Here is an 18,976-nt window from a genome sequence, read left to right as displayed (position 1 = left end):
GCATGATCTTGTTTAGTATCTGCGTGTATACCGTTATGGCTATCTGGCTCCCAATATCAAATTTACTTTGTTTTATTTTTTACATCGAGTCTTTTTGCTTAAAATGGAATTTAAGTCATTGTAATACAGTAGAGACCCGATTTTGTCAGCTCCCCGATGAATTTTAGGCTGACAAAATGGGGAACCTGACAAAATCGGGACATATATTTTGTTTCTGATTTTCAAATTTTAACGTTTTAATATTTGCTTATGAACTACGTTTACGACCTACATAGCTTTTAAAGGGGGCGAGGGACATGGGCGTATTCAGGTTTTTTTTTGTTTATCAGGGGGAGAAAAGCGGCCCTCACAATTTCATTCTCAAATTTCACGCCAAAGGATCCCTTTGATCGGCAATTTTGCTCTGGCCTGTAAGACAACCGGCATCAATCTGAATCTTAGTTCTACCTAACCGTTGAATTATCTAAGCATTTTTCTTAGGACACCGCAATTCCTAAGAAAAATCAATCGAAAATTTTTTTAGATTTTTTTTCCCAGAATTTCTTTTAAGTATAATTCATTGAATATTTCAACTGGAGATTTCTATGTAAATTTTTAAAACATTTTTAATTCATCCAGAACTGTTTTTAAGATTTTTATAGAATTGTTTTAAAAGTTTCATCAAATTTGCCCTTGAATTGTTGTAAAAAAAATTGTTTCCAGTATGAAAATTTAAAAATAATATTTTAAGAAACTTTCTTTAGTTTGCGATTTTTTTGTGTTCTTCGAGGTATTCATAAATGACATTCGATAAAGTCGTGAATAAATATCTGAAATTATTTCCATACCTATGGGATGATTAAATGCTTGTAAAAGATCTTCGTGAAATTCCTGGTCGAATTAATGAAACATCTCGTGAGATGATTCCAGTAAGAATCCTTCATAGTCTTAACAATTTTGCAAAAAAAAAAAAATAGAAGTGAAGGAATTTCTGAAGGAATCTCTAAGACAGTTTTAAGAGGAGTTTTTGAAACGATTGATGAGTCCTAGGCCAAACTACATTAAGAATACTGTGAGCAAATTTCATCAAAATGTAGTTTTGAAGGGTTACTTTCAAGAGCTTATAGAGTTATTCAAGGCAGAAAACCATTAAAACATTAGGAGCAAATTTTAAAAGAAATCTTCGAGATATTACTTAAAAAACCCTGAAAGAATGTAACAAAATGTGACCAATTAGTTAAATTTCCAGTACCAACGGTTACTTGGTTCTCTAGATATGTGTTCTTGAAAATTCGAGGTTTGGCTTCGATGCATCTTAACCTTTAGAGAAATTTTAAGAGGAATACATGAATGAACCTACATACCAAATTTCTTTTTCGTGAACTCGGCTGTGTTTTTCGGTTTCTCATTTTTAACAAATAATTGCCAGGTTGCCAAGTAACGAAGCAAGATGTTTTCAAAAGGTCTGATGTTTGGGAGACAGAAGACAGCTGCAAACAGTAGACTTTTTGATTTTCCATGAGCTTTTAAAGTTTCGCAATCGGTGTGACCGTTAGATTACTAAGGAAAATGTAAAGCTCGACCATACTCGTAAGTTTTGTTTACCCTTTCGTTTCGGTTGCATGTACATTTTTAGATGTCAATCCTACCGTGGAAAGTTTCCTGGAAAGCATTATGTACGATTATGGCCTTTAAAGGAAGCATCACACGAATCAACGGACTAGCATGCAACGCCAAATGGCACAATCGTAATACGTATCTGACGAAAAAAATACTGCAGCAGGAATTGAACCTAAACTTCTTTGATCGATACTGCTGGTTACTTTGCAACACTATACGCACGGCAATAAAGTACAGATTTTCATTTTCAATATATCAGCTTATCTAAGTTTCAAAATTCCAGATTAAGACAATATATTTTTAAACGTAAAAGGAATGAAACGATATTTTTTATATGAGCGGATAATCTAGACTCCATAACTATTTCAAATGCATTTCATACATCATAAACAACATATTTGCGAGTAATACCAGCAGGGGCCTTCCTTAGCCGAGTGGTTAGAGTCCACGACTAAAAAGCAAAGCCATGCTGAAGGTGTCTGGGTTCCATTCCCGGTCAGTCCAGGATCTTTTCGTAATGGAAATTTCTTTGACTTCCCTGGGCATAGAGTTTCATCGTACTTGCCACATAATATACGAATGTAAAAATGGCAACTTTGGCAATGGAAGCTCTCAGGTAATAACTATGGAAGTGCTCATTGAACACTACGCTGAGAAGCAGGCTCTGTCCCAGTGAGGATGTAATGCCAAGAAGGAGAAGAAGACTAGCATGGGCTGCATACATCAATAGTATGCCATTTAAAGGACTCTGTGGTTCGGAAGCAAATAGTAAGTAAAGGTTTTCAGCTTCAGTTGTCAAATTTCATAAATATTATGGCAGATATTGAACCGGCATACATTGTAGAACACCAAAATGGATTATCGCGTCAACATGGTATTGATCGATTATCAAAGCAAGGGGAGATTCAAAAATTACGTCCATTGTTTTGAAGTCAATCTAAATCCTCCCCATGTCCACTATCACGCTTTTGCCCACATGCACTGTCGCACTTTCATACACCTTTACTCCCCTAAATGAATGACGTAATTTTTAAACGTTCCCCAATTTAATTTGTCTTAAACTTTGCTAAAGGAGTTTGAAAACATTAAATGTGATTCCCAATCTATTTCAAATATGGACGTATAAAAAATAAAAGTTTTTAAACCAAAACTATGAGTTTCTGTTACATAGTTTTCGAACGGTACATCATCCTTATGATTCGTATGAAATCACTCATTCATGTTTTAATGCAATATAATGCACTATTGTGGACATTAGAACCAGATTCAGCCACTTAATTCGATCAAAATACTGAAAATGAAAATTGGTAGTCTACATAGAACATCGACCGGGTAAGTGCCGGCACCAGCACAATTGTGCTGGTTCCACTTTGTCCCTCCAGAAATATTTGCTGTGTGAATCAATTCTGATTTGGTCTTCACCATTTCAAAGATTGACTCTTTCACTCTCGATTCGTACCTGTGCATACCTAGAAATAACGAATAGTTGAAAAGTTGCGACAGATAAAACTTTTTCAATTCTTACGGTGTTTGTTTATTTTTTGTTTACCCTGAGCTGGTGTTTTCTAAACACGATGTAAACAAAAGCTGTTGTGCTTGATTACAAGTATCAATGATAATTCAATAATCGAAATCGAAAAAGTTTAGTAAAACAATGATTTATTGGCTGAAATAGTCATTCGATGTCAAGGGTGCCGAACAGCACAATTGTGCTGGTTCGTCCCGAAAGGGATATGTGACGGCTATGATAAAAAAAAAAATTGTAGGCACTCCGTGCACTTGGCCACTACTGTGCCGATTATCATATCTATTTATATCCTAATTGCTGTTTCTCTCATACCGACCAGGTAGAGGAGAGAGCTGCCGTTGGTCCAATCCATATCCATATAGCCGTAGTCCGTTGGTGTGCGGTGGTTCATTTTGCCATGTTTCCGTGCGTGTGAGGCAACAGCCTACAAAGAGGGTCAGTTTGTCTCAGTCACCATCTGATACTGACGGAGGATGGATGTGTTTCCCCAACACACGGTCCTTCGTGCGGCGTCTTCTGGTGACTGGACGGAGTTTTTTGTGAGAGAGGATTGGGAATCGAACCCATGACCTTCCGCTTACGAAGCGAAAGCGTAACCTTGAGGCTACGGTACCCTCCTATGATAAAAGATTCATATAATACACCTTGTTGTCATAAAAGCTGCTTTTAAACTGATTGACTTACACTTTAATCTTGATAACTTACCTTATTTATACCTTTTAAATTGATATTTGGGCTCTTCAGATGCATTGCGAACACTTATTCCTGACGGAAAAACGACGAACTAATGTACGTTTTCATTATTTTTTGCGTTTGTTCTTCATAATAGCATACCCAAACTGCAAACTTTGTTGAATGCTGCTTGGTTACCATAAAAAGCGAAAAAAAAGCTGAATCATCTTCAATCAGCATTTTTTGAAGCAATTTTACATCCACAAATGTCGAATCATAACAGTGCGCCCTTATTTGTGTATTTATGATGGCAAAACAGCATTTGTCGATGACAAATAATCAATTATGGTTCCGCCATATTAATTTTACTCCGGTTGCCACAATACCACTTTTTCAAATCATATTATCTTCATGAATTCGCTCAACAGATGCTATGGTGTGATGATGAAACTGACTGAATATAATTTAAAGCACAATTACTGCCCAATAAAACCAAGAAATGTTCAATTCTTCACCTAGCGGTTTATTTTAGCAAATACTAAAAAACTAGAAATATGCCACTTTCAGAGGGGGCACAGGCAAATTCACTTCTCTCTCATCACATTTCACAGTAAATCTCACTCGGCACTAAAGATTTGGGCACTATGTCTAAATAAATCACTTCAAATAAAAAGCACTACGAAATAAACTATCACAGCCGTGTTTACAATCTTATTTTGTTTTGTTTTCGTTGGAATAAATCCGGCACGATCAACGGGTCAGTAGTGTTGGATCCGCTGAATCTGTTGCATGCTCCTTGTGGGCGAGCGACGGAATCCGGATCCATTGTGTCCAGTTTGCGCTGCGCGGAAGAAAAAACGAAGTGTGCCGATAAAAAAAAACAAACGCGTCAGCAGTGTTGGATCCGCTGAATCTGTTGCATGCTCCTTGTGAGCAAGCGACGGAATCCGGATCCATTGTGTCCGGTTCGCGTTGCGCGGAAGAAAAAACGAAATGCGCCGGTGAAAAAAAAAAACGCGTTAGTAGAGTTTGATACGTTGAACCTGTTGTATGCTCCTGTCGAGCAACGAAATCAGTATCGTGTCTGGTTTGGATAGTGCGGTCATTCGTGTATATGCTCACGTATTCATTTCGAATTATATATTCATCGTTTACCAAAACGAATCCTTTACCCAAACCTTTCCCATATCCAAACTCCCAGTGTTTTCTTGTGGAAGTGCAGAGGACTCCTCGGCTTCTGTAAAGCAAGTAACACGTCAACATTTCCCTCCCATTCCCAAATTGACCTGCATTCGGACGCAGCCGGCGCCGGTATTGTTTATTATAATAATAAGAGCTCCAGTATTTACACATTGAGGAAGATACTGATCCCGAGTAGCGTCTGTTGGTTTCCTGTGTAAGTACTGCTGTTCTTGCAATAACGGAGTAGCAACTGCGGGCGGTCAATCATGCTCATGCTCATGAATAAATCCGGCAAGATCGACGTTATGATAAAATCATTTTCAAGATGAAGCGACATTCATCTAGAACAGGCGGCCTCAAAGTAGCTACCATTAATGCTATTTTGCTTTATTCGTGTGACATAATTATATACTTCATAGCCTCTTTCAGAGTGGACCAACTAGTCGTGTTCTAATCTACAAGAGGTTTTGGGGGATGCGATGAAGACAACAGTGCCTTGACCATGGTTTTATGGACGTATATTTATAGCACCCTGGAAGTAATTCGTAAAACTAAAATTGTTACTTGGGATTCATAATTCAATATCTTTGGATTCCGCTGGAATAAAATCGATCTTTTTACCGCAAAAGAAAGATTTTTTCATGGCCAAAACGATAATGGGGTAAGCTTTCACAGTACGGTACTGTTTCGTAAGATTTTGATCTATTAAAAACAGGGCTGTTAAATGTCATGAATTTCACGTGACTTTGACATTTGACAAATGCTTTTCCCGGTGACCTTTCCTGAATTACTATCGGTTGCCAATATTTGCTGATGTGATATTTCACATGAGAGTGAGCTATATGCTTTTTAATTTTTCCAAAATTTTGACAATTAACAGCACTGATTAAAAGTCATTTTACCCTTTATTGAATGGAATGATATGGAATGGAATAATATATTCGTAAATCAATATATTTGCTGTGGTTCCCAAACGTCTCGAAACGGAATCACCTTTGAAGTTCTACAAATATTCTGTGGTCTCTTGAATCCACGGAATATTTGTATAACTTCAAAGGAGGTCCAGTTTCTGAAAGGTTGGGAATCACATACATAGCCAACGCATCCTTAACGTGTCAATGTTGCCCGGGAATCGGTCAACCGTCTACGCGCGACGACGGCAAGCACAGGAACGGAAAGGATTTCCGTTCACACCCATCCATCGTTATCGTCGTCGTCGTCGTCTGCGTTCTTGAACCGTACTCTAACTCTGCTGTGTAGAAGTCAAGTGTGGGATGGGTCTACGACGGTGCTATACGTAAAGCTTAATTGAGTTTCGCAAACGAGCGGCAACAAAAACAACAACATCCGACCGTTACCCGTATTTGGGCCATTTAACTCAAATAGGTGGATGGTTGGATACATGGGCGTCATCGTTTTGAGAAGAATCCTCGCATACACAATGGAGACAGATTATTCAATTAGTAGGGAGATTTAAATGGTTGTTTGAATAGTGATTAAAAGGGTCCTTCTCAGCTTCGCCGTCACGCTTTCAATCAGTCAGTTAGTCAGGCAGAATGGTTTCATAGAATCTTAGTAGGCGTAGAAGCTACGGATGTCGGGTTTTAGTTGGGTGTGATTAGCATGAAGCAAGCCATGTAGAATCCCGAAAAACTTTCACACCTACGCACAGTGGCGTCATTCCAAACACATTTTGGTAAGAAGTACAAATTTCACTCAAAATTCTTATTTATTGTCAAAAAATGATTTTTGAAAGAAATTCCATGAAATTTGTGGCTGAATTATTATATGTACCTACTGAGTGCAAGTTATATTGAGCCTGCACTTACTCAGTTAATTATGATAAGTTTTTTTTTTAATTTGGATAATTCTATTTATCTGAAACCATTCCAAACGGCTCCCGTTTCTGACCCACGTTAATGAATTGAAAGTCAAGGCTTTCGTCAGTTGCGTCCTTAAACCTTCCGGACCACTAGATCATTTTTTTTTCGCAAATTTGTTCGAGGTGGATAGGAATGACTTCGTCAATTAGCTGTCAGTTTTCGGAATATATCACCTTCTTAATATAGTACACCGTGCCCAGAGGTGTCCCGCACACCCACACGATTGCGTAACCAAGGCGGGATGGCGAGGTAAGGGAAGGGGGACTTCCGAAACTAATGTCATTATGATGACACTGTGTCAGAAAGTTTCCGAGCGCGTCGCCCTATGATTAATGATGTTTGTTTGTTAAGTTTCCTAGGTAGGAGCAGTAGGTGTAGGAGGCATGCGGAGTAGTTTAGTTTGATTTTGGTTTTCCCAGTAACCGGCTTAGTAGGAAGAAGGGGACGAATGGGGTCTTATGAAAAAGTCCGGTGGTAAACTTTTGGTCCCCTGTCGGGTTAGTTGGTTAGAGATGTGGTCCAACGGAGATTCGACAGAGGGTGGGGTTGTTAGACCCATTATGGCCTACTTTATCATTATTAGCGGTCGTTGAGGGTGGATTAAGGTGCAAACGGAAGTTATGAAATAATATGAACAGTTGCGACTGACTTGGTGTCATACGCACGGTATTAACTGTTATGCAGTGATTTATGGTTTATCGATTGACGAAGGCAAACATCTATCTATCTTCTAAATAAATAAAAATGGAGTGGTGTTTGTATGTCACGAAATGGCTTGAGAACGGACTACCAGATTTTGATAATTCTTTCACAAAAGTGTTCGTGAGGTGTTCCGACGTGTTTGTGTGTATAAGTTCAGAATATTCAAAGGGAAAGTTAAAAAAACGAAAATGCATGTAACTGTCATTTTGTATGGGACGTTTCATGGCAATTTTCTATAGCCTACTTGATGGCAAGACGAAGTTTGACGGGACCGCTAGTTTATACTAATTTCCTTATGAGTTTATTCCCTAACAATATTCTACAAAACTTATTAGGATTTGGATTTCATGGAAATTTTACATTCTATTTTTGATTCTGTTCAAATCTTGACAGTGGTATTCTGGTCGTATCCAGTAGTGGAATTCTCTTCGATTATCGAGCAGGTTTATCTCCAATTCCTGAGAATGGAGGAATTATCTTCTAATTTCGAAATGAGATTTTCTCCCGAATCCTAAAAAGAAATGATCGGGTAGTGCTTCGTGAAACCCAAGCAGAACAGTTCGGTTTTGCGTCGTACGATAGATTTTGCTCACGGTTTCGCGCGTGTTTTCGTCGCCGGAGATTTTTTTTTCCTGTTTTGGAGCGTCTTGCTGGGTAGGTATTTGGGAAGGCCCAAGCAAGACGGTTTGTTTTCGGGACGCCAAGAAGTTTTGCTGTCAGTGTCAGTTTTGTGTTCAGTCGAGAATGGATTACCAACTGGTGAGTTCGTTTCATGCTTATGATAACACTTTTTTTTCTTGAAAGCGTAACTTTTATGTAATATTAAAACAAACTTTGTATGGTTCGTCACTATAAGTGTCAGCATTATGCTTTTTTCTTATACAATGGATCATTAAAATAACCAAAACGGCCGCTATGGAAAACATAGATAGCGCCACCGTAGCCTTGTGTGTTTGACTGAACAGCAATGCTGTCACAATATAAAATCCCATATACAGTGACGACTTTGTTTTGATGCGATGAGCACTTGCAAAAACTTCCTTCAATGATCCATTTCAATATACATATATTTTTCTCTTTTTGACATTATTAAAAATTATCTTTTGAATTGTTCGACATTGTAAATGTTGACGTATTTTCTAAAACTTTTGCCATATCGAGAAAAAATGCACAGTAATACTCATATGTAATTTTCAAACAAACTATGTATGGTTCGTCACTACAAGTGTCGGCATTATTCCTGTTTCATATAATTAAAAATATATACATGTAATTTTCAGTTTTCGTCATTAATAAAAACGTCTTTTGAATTGTTCGAAATTATAGATGTTGACGTATTTTTTAAAGCTTCTACCAAAAACTTCTCGAGACAAAAATACAAAACTAGCTTTAAATATAAGTCGTATATTTCCCCCTTATCCATGGATCGCATCACCGGCCAGAGGGTACTCCCAGATCTTTTCCTCCCTCACTAATAAACACCCTTCCCGTGGTGATTGTGGAGATGCAGAGGTATTCTCGGTCTCTAGAAGCAACAATCATTACACCCTAACATTCCTTCCCCATCCCAACTGACTGTAAGGACTTGGTCGGCGCCGTTATTGATTAATAATATTAGATCTGCTAAAATTGCACTTCGAGAGTAAGCGGAAACTCCCATCCCTTATTCATTTGGATCGTAGTGCAATTCTTACCAGCTCCGATCAATCACGGAGTAGCAACCATTGACATGTACAGTCAGTCTATGCTATGCTATGCTATGCGAATCCTGAAAAGAAATGATCGGACAATCACGAGAGAATGTTTCTCATCGAACCCTGAGAATCCCAAGCAAGGGTTCTATTTGAATCCTAAAAAAATCAGAGGGGGTTGTGTACAAGACACGACCGCATGACGTTAACTACGCCAAGTGATTTTTTGCATTTGAATTTTAGTCGATTTTCATAGTTGCAGCCTTCCTTTAGTTCAAACTCTAACATATTATCGTGACGGTTACAATATTTTAGATTTTTAATTGACACCCAGTGTATTGTCGTAAGATGTAGCTAACATCAAAAGAAGAATGCGCGAAGAAGCTGAAAATAGTCTCCTTTATAGTGCGCTTCCCAACCCAAAAGAATCGTGGAAGACAATATGAACGAGTTTGGTTGCGTAAGAAAGGGGTCGACATTTTCCCAATTTTCGACAGTCTATCGTCAAAAATCAAAAGTTTTCTCCATGTGAGTAAAATGTTATATAAATTTCCGACTGATTTGTGGGAAAATATTAAAAATCTACCGTTAAATGGCTGAGTTATTAGTATTTAAAATCTTACATAATTTCGTGACGGTCAATTGTCAATTGACACCCAATAGGTTTATTGCCGTAAGACGTAGTTAACGTTAAAAGAAGAATGCGCGAAGAAGCAGAAATTGGTCTGGTTTTATAGTGCACTAGCCCATAGATCATAACTGTACGGGAAGAGTACTGGAAATGGTGTATGATCTATTTAAAACCATATTCGAAATGGTTCCATTAACCATAACCAAACCATTACTAGGTAAAGTTACGACCACACTAATTAATGTTTTCATCAACTCGACCATACCAACTACGGGTTGTTAAGAATGTTTATCATTTCGAAACCTACATTTTCCCATACAATTTTTGAATGTGTACTTCACTAGTACCATAGTCTGTATGCTCAGTGATTGGGCTTTGAAAAAATGCTTTTAATGTCGGAGTAATGTTCTACTATAACGGTGAACAATTGTTGGAATAGTTCAATTGAAAATTAATTTTCCTTTGAAAAAAAAAAAAACAGAGAAGAATCATATATATGTTATAAATATTTATTATTGCACTTAATTTAAATATAATCACACAGAGGCTTTTGCATTTTCTTTCATGGAAAAAGCCGGAAGGTCACCGAAATAGGTTATAGAGGCCACATTGTTGGTTTCTTGCCACGAAATTTATAAGAGCTCTGCGTTTGATAATCCAATAATCCACAATTCCTTCATGATGATGATGCTGCTGCAGCTAGCTTGGACATGGCAGGAATCGTCAATAGAAATCGTTTTTGCTGCTCGATCCATAGCTGCAAAAGAAAACAATTTCTCACTTCACTGATTTGTAATAATCTATGGTATAACTTACCTGAGATTTTGTTATGCTCGTTTTCGATGTTCAACAGATGTAATCTGATTAAAAAAGTACGTTTGGTACATGAATACTAGAATTAAAATGGTCAGAAAACCAAATGAAATGCAAAAACTAACACGATGATCACGACTGTTATGACTGACAATCACAAAAATATGGACTAACTTCTGACAATGTCCAAAGTTCAAAATGTTAACAATGAGTTATCCACCAATTTTTACCGTTATTCAGTCAACTACTTTGCTCAATGTTTTGTGTCATATATGAGTTAAGTATTACTATAGTAAGATATACCAAAACATCGACATGTTTGAAATGTACATAATAACTTGCGAATCAATAATAAAAGCAAGTTTTCTACATTTCGAACTTAAGCTCTTTTGAAGTGTTGAGTATTTATTCCGGCCAAAGCAGAGTATAATAGCTGGTACGGTAAGACTAAATTCTAGTATGGTAACTCAAACGAGAAACTTTTCAACCATTATTGTACCATGATTTGTGTAGTAACTTCAGTTTCTAATACAAAGCTGTTGTTTTACCATTTGACCTGGAATGTAGAGTGAACATATAGTAAATGGGTAACAGTAGTGAATATGTTTCCGTTATATTTGTAAATATTTCAAGTACGGTAAATTTTTATGCGGGAACCCAAAAGAATCGTGGAAGACAATATGAACGAGTTTGGTTGCGTAAGAAAGGGGTCGACATTTTCCCAATTTTCGACAGTCTATCGTAAAAAATCAAAAGTTTTCTCCATTTGAGTAAAATGTTGTAAACATTTCCGACCGATTGGTGCGAAAATATTGAAAATCTACCGATAAATGGCTGAGTTATTAGTATATAAAATCTTACATAATTTCGTGACGGTCGCAACATTTTAGATTTTCAATTGACACCCAGTATATTGCCGTAAGACGTAGTTTCTGCGGCCAAAATTGTTTTTGTTACAATTTTGCAAAAAAAAAAAAAAAAATTAACTCATAGTTGGGAATATCTCCAAATGGCGAAAAAGGATTCTCTTAGAATTCCGAGAAGGAAAACTTCCCTCATCTTGTAGATGGTTTTGCTCTTATCCGTGGATAGGGACTCTCTTAAAATCCCGGAATTCTACAAATCATGAAAAGTAATTCTTTCCCAATCCCAAAAGAGATTCTCTTCAAAGCCCGAAAAAGATTCTCTCCAAATCTCGAAAAGAACGCTTATTAAATTCTGAGAAGGATTTGTGTCCGAGTGTTATTAAATTCTCCAAATCCCGAAATGGGTTTTCTAGTCTTAGAAAGTGATTTTATTAACCCGTACCCAACCGGGTTACCATTTTTTTTTTCAAATGGTTATTGTGATCGCTCAATTCAACTGGATCAGTTTCGGTATTATCTCGGATGGCCATTTCTTGGCCCTCCGGAAGATCCAGAACATCTGTAAAAGTGAACATATCCTGAAAGTTGACCTAGAGAGTTGGGATTTTTTCCAAACGACTTGCAATGATAGTTTACCATCTTGGCCTTGGTATTATTTTGAATGGCCATTTCTTGGTCCTCGGGAAGATCCGGGACATCGGTAAAACTGGACATATCCTGAAAGTAGACCAAGAGAGCTGGGATTTTCGCTTGCATGACTTGCAGTGATGAATTTCAAACTAATATACCATCGTTGCCTCGGTATGATCGAGAAATTACATTTAGTTTGTTTTCCTAAAGATCCGGAAAATCCTGAAAAAGGAAATATTGACCCACAGAGCTGCGATTATTTCTAATCCAATACAACTTGCATGGGTGGTTTCAGAATCGTATCAATATCATCGCCGTCGTCTGGTCTTGTATGGCCGCTTTGTGGAATTCCGGAAAATCCGTAAAAGTGGATATAATTTAAAAATTGATTCAGAAAGCAGTCTTTTAAACGACTTGCAATGGTGGATTACAAAGAAGTATACCATCGTTATCTCAGTATGATCTTAAATGGCCATTTCTTGTTCCTCTGGACGATCCGGAACATCTGTAAAAATGGCCAAGAGCTGACGGTTGACTAGGTGGCCATTAAAATCCAGACGACGGCGACGACATTGCATTGCATTGCATTGACACAATTCTGAAACCACGAAGGCAATTTTCCAGAAAAAAATTCAGGTCTCTAGGTTAATTTTCAAGATACCAGATTGTACCAGATTTTTATCATGATCATACAGTGACTATTCATAATGGCAATGCCATTGATATGATTCTTTAACCACGAATGTAAATCGTTTAGAAGAAATTGCAGCTCTCTAGGTAAACTTCAAGGAAATGTGCACTTTCACGGAGTTTCCGGATTTTCCGTTAGACCACAAAGTGGTTATTTATCACCTTCATGATGTCAATGAATTTTTTTTGGCTCGATTCTAAAATCTCGTATGAAAACTATTTGAAAGAAATTGCAGCTCTTCAGGTCAATCGTCAGCATATGATCAGGCAAAGGAGGACAAAAGGTCATTCAAGATATTTCGGCGGCAATGATGGTTTAACCACGTGGACATCACTACATGCCGTTTAAACATTCTCGACCAAACCGGGTTTACGGTTCGTTAAGAAGCAATATGAATTGGTGAATCAAATCCAATGAATTCAGATGGGTTGTAGCGGCCATATGGCGGCTAGGAGTCTGCTACCTGATTCCGGACTGGCTTCGTAAACGAGTGACTTATGCGCCACCTCCTAAGAGGACAACCCGTCGTGTTCTATGTTGCCCGACTAGATACTGACCGAAGAGTCAGCTCCCAAATGCTCAACAATACGCGGGAACAAGTAAGCAGACTCGTTATCCAAATTTGCCTCGAAGGAATCTCCTTTCGACAACTAAAGCCACACGAACATAACCAAAAGATTCCACCAAACAACCGAACTCCCAAAACTCGACCTAATCCTATGTATCATCACTGGCAGAGATATCGCACCCACTCAAACCCATTCCGTTTTAGAAGACGGATTATTCAACAGACAACGGAACTAACCAGGACCAACGAAACGTGAAAAGGACTTTGAACTTTCTTAATCATACTAACTAACCATGTTCCCATGTCGGTCACGTCAACGGCCTTTCTTCTACAATCCCATCTGAACTTCTGGCCCTAACTTGTGCGGATTTCTAACTCAACTTCTCTGTGTCCGTGCTAACACTCTTGCATGCAAGGTTTCGTGGAACGTACTCACGGTTTGTATCTTACTACGTCGACGATGACGCTATCGATGACGTCGACTGGATGCCGATGGTCGCTCGAGGGATGCTGACGCTTCGACGACTTTCACGGCTGCTCACGAGGTTCACAGGCACTTCTCGGGCTCGTGATCCAACTTCCGAAGCTTGATGGACGGAAATGCGCTTGGAGTGCGTTGGTGACGGTCGCTACTCCCTTCCGGCTTCGAGGCGCCGGGCGGACTTTGGCGCCAGAACGCAGATGGATGTGCGACGCACGGTGATGCGGAGCAAGCTCCTCGTTCTCCTTTATGCGATGTACGTGCGGTTTTCTATTTTTGGGGCGAGAAAGCCGTAGCTCACGCTTGGCTTTGGCGACATTATTAGCACATATAGGAGTTAACGTTGATCAACGATAAACGCCGCTAACGTTGATTTTGCTCTGGATCAACGTCAACGCCGTTGCGTTGATTTTCATGGTTCGTAGCGTCAACGTTAACGAGTTTGCGTTGAATCAACGTCAACGATCAGCGCTAACCAAAGCGTTGATTTTAATTTTCGTACAGGTATCTAGAGAATGTTTCGAAACATCAATAAACAACACGTTTCTATGCTGATATCCCGTATCCATGGAAAATTGATAAAAAAAAATCTAAGTTCACTGTGCAGAGCAATTATTTGGCTCCCAACAGTCAGCCTCTTCAAACGTCACAAACTTCGCTTGGAAGAACTTTCATAAATTCCAAAGATTTTCCAAGCAATATATTGAATCCTCTCATCGTTCCAGCCCCCACAGCAATAAGCCGAAATTGTTGCCAGAGAGCGACTTCCTCTGCCGCCATGAATCACCCGGCATCCTTATTTCTACCCAGCAAACAATCAAATGTTTCTGAGTAACCGCCTCCAGGATGACCCCGATCTCACATTTTCAAATACAAGTTGCCATACTGCCCTAACTCAACATGACAGATAAAATTTTTAATTTAAATCGAAACTGGCAATGGCCGTGGAACAGATTTTGTTACTTCCAAGATTGTGGAGCTCTAATCTAAACATTATTTTCTCACTGAAGCTGACTAAGAGCTTCCACTCTCAGTTAACATTCCATACTTTCATATATTCCAACTGCAATAACATCACGCATATTATTCTTCCAAGTACATGCCATGTTTCAGAGTCTAAGTTAAAACAGTTGCAAACTGCCCATACATTTCGTAATTATCTTGTTCTTATGGTGGTAATAAATTGTTCAGCCGTTATTATTACGTAAACTGAATCATTTTCTACTTTTCTACATTTACTTATTTTTAAAATATATCACATGAGACAAAAGTATTTTTTTATATATTAAAATCTTCGTTAACGTTAAAAATAACGAAGTCGTTGACGTTAAATAATTAACGAAATTAGCGAAACGGCGTTAATCGTTGATTAACGTTAGCAACCCTTTATAGGACACACATTAGAATTCATTTACCTTTGAACTTGCTGACCGAAGTTCACTCGCACAATCTCTCACCGCACAACTAGCTATTTTAGCAAAAGCCTACACGGGGATACGGTTAGAAAATTAATACGGGACAAAGTACACTTCACGTTTTAATACCTTACAATTACAACACCACGGAAACTACACTGCTTCGCGATCCTTCTTCTGCCACGATCTGGGACAAAGTGAACGAGACAATCTCTGTGACTCCTCAGATAGGACCCTTTGGTATGGCTTCAGGAAACGGAAGCTCAACGGTCCCCGTTAATCATGTTCGTGCAACTGTAGTTATAGAAATCTCCTTCGTTTTTGGATTGTCTACCCATTTCATGCCGTTGTAAAGCTGAGCATTCAAAAGCCAACTACTTCGGGGTTCCCCTGCCAAATAACGAGCAGTGTTGTGAAAAACTCAATTTCTCACAACTCACGCTTGAGATATTTCATGCGTGAGTTGTCAATCATGTAACTCAGCAGTCAAAAAATCATGGAATAGTTGGCTCACCTCTTTGACTCATTGTCTCGTATTTCCACAGTTTACCCACACACGGCAATAATTTCTTGTTAGTCTGGTAAAATTATAGTAATCCTTTCTAACGTAAACAACAACATTCGGGTTTCACGAGTTTTTGCCGGGTTTTGCGACTGAATCATTTTTTACGATTTGAGTTGATTGAGTTGATTTTGCATCAAAATCTCAAGCGTGAGATTTGCGAAGCAGATCTCTAATGAGTTTGCTCTCACGGGAGAGCGTATTGATTGAGATTTTGAGTGTGAGTCTATCATCACTGATAACGAGAACACGAAAAATGATTCTCGTTACAGTGCTCGCATCTACGCTACGTAGCGGTTAACCTCTCTACGCATAGAAAAGTTGCATGCAATTCTGAATATTGTTCGTTTCATTTCGGTTTTCATAATGTCCATGTAACTTTAGTTGATAATTAAGTTAAATGAATAATTAAATTAAATAAATTATATTGAAATTAAATATTTTTTAATAGAACAGCAATAAATAAATAAACAATTAACAAATAACAAAAAGGGCTACCGTTACAGGGTAATGCCTGACGGCGCTTAAGCCTTTTATTAAATGTGAATGATAAAACCTGTTGAAAAAAAAATACAACTATCAAAAACAAATGTCAAGAAATGTCCATTCTTACGGATGTTCCGGATTTTTCGAAGGACCACAAAACTGCCATACAGGATTAGACGACGGTCGTCGCCGATACGATTCTGAAATCACGTATGCAAGAAATTGCAGCTCTGTTAGTAAATTTTTATCATTTCATTTTTACGGATGTTCCGGATTGTCGGGAGGACCAAGAAATGTCCATTCGAAATCACACCAAGACAACAATGGTACACACTCAATCTGTTCAGTAAAAATAACTGGGTTTTGGAACTACCGAAAAAGTCAGTAAATTAAAAAAAATGTCAGAAATCTAAAAACAGAGATTTTTTTTTACTGAAATTTTGCAGAGAGCTTTCTTTTTATATCATACATCGATAAAAAATAAAACATGGTGAAATTTGCTTTTCAATTACGCGTGGCGACAGTTTTCATTTTTCTGACTTTTTCGGTAGTTCCAAAACCCAGTAAAATTTTACCGACTCCAGTAATTTAATCTAAGTGTGTAAAGTAGTGTGATGCTCATTACTGTAATTCATTAAAAAAATCCAGCTCTCTAGGTTAACTTTCAGGATATGTCCACTTTCACGGATATTCCGGATCTTCCCGAGGACCGAGAAATGGTCATGCGCTATGTATTCAAGCTCGTTTATATTTCTTAGGTACAAACTTAAACAGCCTTGTCTGTCCGTTTCCTTGATCCCTATTAAAAAGTAGTGAAGGCTTTTGTTTGTTGCAAAATGCATCTAAAAAATTATTTTTAAAAATTAGGAACTATTTTTGAAGAAATATTTGGTACCGGTTATGCGTAATGGTGATGGATATCACGCCTACCGAACTTATTTTTGTTCACAGCTTCTACTTACAAGATATTTAAAGTTAGATGCCTTTATTACAATTTAAAAAAAAAACGTGATCCGATCGGATAGGGGTTAAAATTCCAAAATGAATTCTTAAAAAAATCTCGTAAAAGGTTACTTTTCAAATATCAAATATCAACTTGTCAAATAAAATATTCTCTCTTATTACGAAATAGGATTCTTGAATCCCGAGAAGAAATTCAAATCTCGAAGTTGTTTTTGTTCGCATTATGACAAAGCTTCTTTCCAAATTTCGAAAGAGTTTATCTCTCAATCCCAAGAAGTGATTCTTTAAAATCTCGAAAACGGATTCTTTTTTCAAATTAAAAAACACGGTATTTTCGTTTTTTTCCAGGCGGCATTTACAAATTACGTAACGCTCTAGGAGGAAGGGGGGAGAAAGTATGCTTAAGCGTTACATCTCATACAAAAGTTTGAAATTATGCATAAAAAAAGTGTTAAGGAGGGGGGGGGGGGGTTGTAAATTTCCAAATTAAGCGTTACGTAATAAATGAACGCCGCCTAAGGGGATTCCGTATCATTCTCTAAAAGGCGTTCTACCCGATTCCTGAATCTTTGAATCCCGAATTTTTCCCGAGATTCTGTCCTCTCAACCCTTAAAACGATTTTTCCCTTTTTCTGTCTCAATATTGTTAATTTTGTTTGCATTTGTTGCTGCTAACCTATAGAAATATGAAGCATAATACTCGTTAATATATTATCGATGTTCAACATTGATCGATGATCTGGAAGCAAGTGTTCATTGACTGCGGTTAACGCAGTCATTACTTAATCGTGTTACTTTATCCATGATGATACCTGTTTACATCGCGAGCAATCACGCACTGCTTCCCCCATCAAAGGTTCGGTTATCAGGTTTGGTTGATAGCAGATAATGATACAATATTGATGTTTCGCTTGGCGTTATCAGCCACTATTATCCAACCTAATCTCTCGTACTGTGCTGTGTTGTAGCCTGAATTTTGATGTTAGTCACGTGCACCTATACTGGCAACTTTTACCGCTAGAAGTTTTGGTAATACCCATTTGATGTACGAAACGGATACAGTAACATTTTCGACAGACGCAAATTGAAAATCCATCTTGAATAGCATGCTTAACTGATTTGAGCTAATCCCAACCACAACAAAACTTTTCCCCAAAGCTGTCTCGCATCACTGGGCCTGGGCCCATACTCTCATCCTCTTACGATGATAAAACGAGCAATCCACTCTCGAGAAACTAATCAATTAATGCGATCGACATGCAAGGCCATGAATATTCAAAAACTTGCCTACTTTGTCCTTTCGGAGGCGAAGTGGGTAAAGTTTCGAATAACGTGCCATGCAACTCTCGTTTGCCCCCACTCAATCGATGGTTGCCAGAACTTATCATCATCACCGCCATCATCAACGACGTTCATCCTCTTGCTCGTCTATCCTGTCTCCACGGCGGCAAGGGCCAAATTGATTGCGTTCGGTTTTCGAAATAAGCTCCAAAGCAAACTTCCTCCCGTGCACAGAGTTTATGGTCTGGGCGGAAAACAACCCTTGCCATCCGTCCGTCTGCCGGAAAAGGTCTCTCGGGAAGCCGTAAAATTTGTCTCCATCTTTTACGCTT

General features: G+C 38.2%; 1 long non-coding RNA gene across 1 annotated transcript; it reads right to left on the bottom strand.

Moving 5' to 3' along the window:
- Positions 1–10,379: 10,379 nt before the first annotated feature.
- LOC110680862 lies at positions 10,380–10,867 on the bottom strand. Its single transcript, XR_002503008.1, has 2 exons — positions 10,705–10,867; positions 10,380–10,645 (listed from the first exon to the last, which is right to left on the bottom strand). It is a non-coding gene; the product is annotated as an uncharacterized LOC110680862 (long non-coding RNA).
- Between the last annotated feature and the right edge of the window lie 8,109 nt (positions 10,868–18,976).

Source organism: Aedes aegypti, unplaced genomic scaffold (assembly GCF_002204515.2).
Source record: "Aedes aegypti strain LVP_AGWG unplaced genomic scaffold, AaegL5.0 Primary Assembly AGWG_AaegL5_hic_scaff_1918_PBJ_arrow, whole genome shotgun sequence".
In the NCBI taxonomy this organism is placed as follows: domain Eukaryota; kingdom Metazoa; phylum Arthropoda; class Insecta; order Diptera; family Culicidae; genus Aedes; species Aedes aegypti.
This window is presented reverse-complemented; position numbering and strand designations above follow the sequence as displayed.